This window comes from Triticum aestivum, chromosome 2D (assembly GCF_018294505.1).
Source record: "Triticum aestivum cultivar Chinese Spring chromosome 2D, IWGSC CS RefSeq v2.1, whole genome shotgun sequence".
Classification (NCBI taxonomy): Eukaryota; Viridiplantae; Streptophyta; class Magnoliopsida; order Poales; family Poaceae; genus Triticum; species Triticum aestivum.
In genome coordinates, this window is record NC_057799.1 from 598,865,182 (window position 1) to 598,871,976 (window position 6,795).

A 6,795-nucleotide genomic window follows, 5' to 3' on the forward strand; every position below is an offset into this window, starting at 1 on the left:
TTGATTGGCCTTATGAGCAGGGGAAGTGCAAGACTGCCTCAGCATAACTGAAGATGAGTACTCACACCTTGGCTGCTAATAAAGGCGATGGTGAAGTTGTTCTGGGATGCGCAGTCCGGCGGTTCCATGGTATGCTTGACCCAGATCATCGGCGCTGAGAGAGGATTCTACCCAAGGGTTGTGGCATACTACACGAGTTTAGGCATTCTTCGTAAGCTCATCAGAGTAAGCGTACCTTCCTGTTACAAAGAGGCCTGAATGCCTACATAATCATTGATGTTCTCTGTCGCTGTCATTGTTTGCTGTTGTTAAAGAAAATCATTGCTGTGAGCGCATTAGCTCCATTTAGTGAGCACATTTGCTGGGAGTAGAAATCAGAGTTAACTGACGAATCTTCAGTAAGTGGCTGTTGTCAAAGATTTCAGCATTTATAAATGTGCATATAAATGTTCAGTACATGGCTGATTTCAAAGATTTTATACTCCATTTGGTGAGCACATTTGTTAACATTAAATTAGTGTTAACTGAATTACTGTCAAAGAAATTATTTGTTGTTGTCATATTAGTGTTAGCAGTATTGAGAGGATCACTGAATTTGGCAGTAATCAATTTGGCAGTACAAATTGTCAGGCTCACTGGAGTATAGAGTGATGGGTTGATTTACAAATACTGAAGATAACATAGAGATTTGGAGTTTAGATAGAATAAGCTTGACAACAACTACTGCATATTTAGGGTCCAAAATATGAATAACTTAGAGTTTGGCAGATAATAACAGAAGTTTTAATTTGATTGTCTTCAACTGATCCATTTAACAGAAGTTTAACTTTTCTAAACCTTTTCCTTTTAAATGTTCGCTTTCATTTTCAGCGGACTGACCAGATTCATGGTACAGTTGAACTGAAAGGAGAAGGGCATTTTCATCAAAGGAACATTTATTAGTATGTACATTTTACTTCCTACTTTCTACTCGCTCTAACAAAGCTAAGCTACTGATGAAAATTTTGAGGCCTTCTAACTTGGAACATCAGGACATGTTAAATCGTAATTTACCACTTATATGGAAAAAGTGGTAGGTATACTGTAATTGTGAGGCAAATGTTAAATTTAGAAGAAAAGTGGCCTTCTATGATTGCTGATGTAATTGTGAGGCAAATGTTAAATTTAGCAGAAAATTCGCCTAAAGGACATGTTAAATTTTGAGGCCTTCTATGATTAATGTTTTCTTCTCAGCTGCTGTCCTTTGTTGTGAGTGTACTGTACTCATCCTTCACCCTGCTGTATGCCAGGCCCCTAGCTAGCACTCCTAAAGGCAAATCAACTAATGCTTCCCCAAACTCTGTGAACAAAAGGTGGAGCTGCTGCTATGTTGTCCATATGGTTCCAGTTAATATGTCTAAGCTTTGCTTGCAAATGATTTTACAACCGCAGCCTTTACCTTGCTAATTACATCATTTGCAGTGGCAATAAGAGGGGACTGACAAAACATGAGGTGGCCGGTACTCAGCTGCGCAAGCCCTTATTTCCAAACGATAGCGCCCAGGTATTTCTTTTCCCTTGCCTAGCGCAAAAAACTCAACCATGTGTTGGTCAATGACCAATTGTTCTAAACTTCTGTCTAGGAAAGTGGGCCTCTGGAGGATAACATCCATGCTTTGAGCGAGGAAGTTGCTTCTAAGCTAAGGTATTTACGTTCATCTGAAAATACGTTTTCGCCGAGTTGCATTAGAGTTGTCTGTTTGCATCTGAATGCTATTTACTCTTGAAGGAAAGCAAATGAAAAAGTGGCAGGGAAAGCTGATGTGCCCCCTGACAGCAAAATAGCCAAGCTCTAGACCAAGTGCCTTTAGGCCACATACCCTTTTGGTTCGTTTATTTGATCCTTTGCTTGCTAACTACCTGCTCCTTATAGTTTATTATATGTCATTTTGATTTCTCTTTGGAATTATGTTTCTGCAGAATCATGTCATGTCCAGTGCAGTGTTCAAGAGAACACTGACTTGATGGATTGGTGCTTCGGCGCATGTTGGATTGAAAGACCGCTTCTATCTACCATCGCTTTTCTTATGCCCTGTCACTTATAATGCAGTGTTCTATTTTGCCGTCCATGGCTGACCTTACCTTATTATCTATGAACAAGCATTCTCTATAGTTAGAGATTGGTTTGTAATGGATCTGTGCTTAAGAATTCCATTCGTTTAGCCGTGTGTTGCTTATGAATGTACCGCCGTATTTCACAGGTAGACCTAAGGATATTATGAAAATGATCATGTTGCTTGTCCCTTGCGTGTGTGATGCATACGCTTCTTATTTTGATCATACACAATCTGTAGTGGGTTATTATTATCCTATTGCCTGCTACTTGGTTGTATGCTGCATAAGTCTTTTATTTTGATCGTCCACAAACCATGGCAGGATAGTGTCCTGGTGTATTTCACTTGGGTGTGTGTGATGCATATAATTCTTATTTTCATCATACACAATCTGTAATAGATTAGGGTTCACCTTTTGCAATCTATTCGAGCGTTCACCTATTGCAATAGTGCCTTATGCTTCATGAAAACTATTTGATGCCTGAGCCTTTTATACTAACACCTACCACTGAATGTTATGCTTAATATGGAAAATGGCAGTCCTGGTTAGGCTACTTGTTCAATATTCATCTCACTCTATCACACTGAACTATATGCCCTGCTTCTTTCAATCAAGCTGTATACTTTTACTTTGAGCTTGACTCCTACTATTTTTAGTAAAGATAAATACTCAGCTCATGCTATTTTTAGTCAGGATAGATACATGTACAACTAAACATGCTAAACTTACACAGCTGGCATGCGCGCTTGGTCACACCATTTGTAGTGGGCACCGCGCGCTAGGGCGCGCTTCCGGTCTAGTTAATTATATATCCAACGTCCCCCTCTCATCGTCCATGCCTCTGCTTCATCTCTCAGACGCGCGCACAGTGGCGAAGACAGGGGCAGCAAGGGCCATCCGCCCCCTAGCATCACTATATATCGAGGCTAATATGAATGTGATCATTAGACAATTGCTGGTAAAATGGTTTAAGTTGATGAATTGGCCCTCCTCGTAAACGATTAGCAATGCTTGGCCCCCTAGCTCATTTATTTTTCATGGCTCCGCCACTGCACGCAACAGCGCACGTTCACGCCCCTCTCTTCAAATATCGATCTCGCACTTGTGCACTCCTTCATAGTCTCCCTCCACTTGGCCTCTCGCACCATCTTCTAGCCCCCCACCGGATTTTTCCACATGTACAATCTAGCAGACTCCATGGTTGAACTTAAGCATAATGCACAAACCTCAAAACACAAGTGCTTCTCCTTTGTTCTAGAATCTTCCGTATCATAACTGCCCAAACTTTTTTTCTAGTTGAATTGCCATTATTTGTTTTTACTTTATGCTTTACAACGCACAATTCCATGAATCATAAAATAGATTAAGGGCTTCTTTGATTCAAAGGATTCTCAAAGGAATTTTGGAGGATTCTAATCCTTAGGAATTTTTCCTATCTTGGTTGTTCGATTCGTAGGATTGTAAACCATAGAAATTTTTCTATAGGATTCATTTGCACTAGATTTCATAGAAAACATCCCATCCACTCAAACCACTCTGAAAGAATCGTACATTTTTTCTATGCACAATCAAACACTCGTACAATCCTGTAGGATTCAAGACGACATTCCACTCTAATCCCATGTTTTTCCTATTCCCGCGTTTTGGAGATCCTAAGAATCAAAGAGGCCCTAGCTTTCTTATAAAAACTAATTTATTTTGAATGAGATGAACTATAAGAATTAAACAAAGGTCTACATCAGGCATATATGACTCAGAGCTTACATGCTATTGTGTGGTATTTATTCATAATTTGGTTGCCAAATCTGATGCTTGCAATGCACGTGTACCTTACTAGTACTTCGAGTATGTGCAAACACGTAAATTAGAATTCCAATGGCACGCTACATAGTGTCTCTCTTACAGTTCATGAAGCTACATGGCACATGTGGAGGCGTTGTCGCGGCCTCCTTGTGTGGAGATCACAGTGATGTGCTGCTGCTTCCAGAAGAATGTACTTGTCCTCTCTGAGCCACACTAGCGGTACATGCACGAAGCGAAGATGTGCACGCACGCCACGCACGCACTCATTCCCTCGCACACATGCGGGTACACGGGGCAACGCATTTTTGTACAAAGATCCACCCCATGTGATTATTTGACGCATGTAAAGTCCTTCATTTCATTGATGGTCAATTAATACAGAGCATGCAAATTGAGTGGACGTGAGGGCGGAAGAAAGACATTACTACTCCACTGCGCGCATGCGAGTAGTTAAATCATGGGGTGCCAGTACTTCCATTGGTCTCCTTCGTATTTTGTGCCAATTTTTGACCATATTTGTAAGTAACATAATATGTATGCATGTAATAAAAAGTGGCACAAAAAAAGGGGGCCAATAAACCAGGACGCAGGCAGCATGATCATTTTTTGCCAGGGCTACTGTTGGTGGCCATTATATTTAAATATGGACGGAGTGGAGTAGTACTATCTTTATCTTAGCCTCGTAGGGCTCTCCCAGCGCCTAGGCTCGCCTCCCGCCTCGCCCACCGGATCCCGCCATGGAGGATCCCGCCATGGATAATCCCTTAGATCCCAGGATCCCGCGGGCTCCCCTCTCGTTGCGGGCCGCAGCACTGCCGCCTTTGAGCGAAACCCACATGTGTTTTAGAGGGGATCCATTGCTCTGCACAGATCGGTGGCGCCGGAGGACATGCCAGGGCTGCGTTTAAGGTCGTGGGCAGCAAGGGCAAATCGGATCGCGGAAGCGTCACATCGATTGGAGAGAAGTTCCAAGGAGCTGCGCCTGGCACAGCACAAGGCGGAGGCACAAGTCGATCTCAGGGGAGAGATGCTGAGGGATGTCAGCATCTGGCAGCGTCGCGTTGACTTCGAGCTAGGGATAATGGCAGAGATCATATTCACGGAGTCGACTGCGGAGGAAAGAACGCACATGCCTGCGCAATGGCATGAGCAGCCGGTGCAACTGTTCAAATGGGCAGTAGGAGAAGCCAAATCCTGGGACTAGTTGCGACGGCGCCACTGGGCATGCATCGTAGGCGAGGTGAGCTGCCCTCCTTCCCCGCTAGCGATGCAGGGACCTAGTCGGTTGCTGCTGCAGTGAACTTGCAACGCCATGTCAGTTTACAACCTTGACAATCACTCCATCTATATGTGCTCCCTCCGTTCCTTGATATAAGGTGTATAGATTTTTGAGAAAAAAATCCAAAATATAAGGTGTATTACATTGTACCGCTCATTTGGATAATTTTTTGAGGGATTTGATTACATTTTCTTATACAAGGCAAGCTCCTCTATTTTCTAATTTCAATTAGTTAGGTGTAATCTCGCCCAAAACTTGTGAAATTTTCCCTCCATGTGTGTTCTTTAATTTCCGTGCCAAAAACTATACGCACTATATTTAGGAGCGGAGGGAGTATTGTTTTCCTGTAAAAAATACTTGGTCATTTGGAAAAAGATGGTAATTGATTTTTCACTAGTTTTAGAATGCTTGGTCGTGACAATCAACCGAAGCCACAACCAGAAGTCTCCATCGCGTAAGTACTTTACGGTCGGTCGCACCAACAGACGGTCGATCGAACCCGCGTCTCACCGAAGGGACACACATCGGCTTGGTCTGACATGTATGACCAGTTACATCACTGACTTGTGCGACCGCATTTGAGCAGTGTAGTACTCCCTCTATCTCAGTTTACAAGTCTTGCACGTGTACCTAGGTCGTTAATTTAACCAACTTAATAAGAGGCATACATTACAAAAAATATATCATTAAAAACATCAAATATTCTATTTTTTAATGATACATTTTTTATGTTAAACAATTTATGTTCTACTAAACTCATCGGGAGTACTTGAAATTTATGTTCCACTAAACACATCGGGAGCCGTTTCGGGCCTCGAAACCAAAACCATCAATTAATCTTTACCTTGTTCCCATCACATTCCAAAGTACTAGTGCTACAATTAAGTGCAAGCCTGCTCACACCTGCCAGTACGTACCAAACCTGGACGTGTTCCCACTATGCAGGTTTTAGTACTAGTGCTAGTACTTAGGTTATAAAAAGGGGAACTACCTAACCGAAAATTACTCTACCTTCCTCCTCATAAGTCCTCCTTCTTCGTCCGTCCTTGCCATGGCCGGTGTGCAGAGCTCTAGGTCGAGAACTACTCGTAACAAGGGAGTGGCAACCAAGGCTGTGGAAAAAAAGAGAGGGCTCACCGCCACGCAGAGACCTCGAAAGATCTCTCGCGGGCAGGCTATGGCTCCCAGGAGCGCCCTAGCCGCGGAGGCGAACATGCCGAGCTGGCGACGCTGGAGTCGTTATCCCTCGACGGCATGCCCGATCAGCTCAATAAGCACCTCAATAAGCAGAAGGAGTTCATCCATGGCTTGGTGGAGCTGCTGAAGGAGAGCCTAGACGACATGCCCGCTGAGCTCAATGAGCAGGGGGAGTTGACCACCGGCTTGGTGATGCTGCTGAAGAAGAGCATTACCTCTGAGAAGAAGGCGACCGGCGAAATCCTGCAACTTCAGGAGGACAAGGCGAAGCTATGCCACGAGCTCGACCTGCTGAAGGTGGAGAACGCTGGCTGGAAGAAGCTGCATGAGAATAGTAGTTCCTCGATGAAGATGCTGCAGGCCCTCGTCATGGAACAGAAGGAGGAGTTGTCGAAGCTCCGCATCGAGTACCTGGCTGCTGT

General features: G+C 43.6%; 1 long non-coding RNA gene across 1 annotated transcript; it reads left to right on the forward strand.

The window, feature by feature from the left end:
* The first annotated feature begins 324 nt into the window (after positions 1 to 324).
* LOC123050289 (uncharacterized) lies at positions 325 to 2,300 on the forward strand. Its single transcript, XR_006423743.1, has 6 exons — positions 325 to 941; positions 1,290 to 1,352; positions 1,462 to 1,543; positions 1,623 to 1,684; positions 1,769 to 1,866; positions 1,960 to 2,300. It is a non-coding gene; the product is annotated as an uncharacterized lncRNA (long non-coding RNA).
* Positions 2,301 to 6,795: the final 4,495 nt, after the last annotated feature.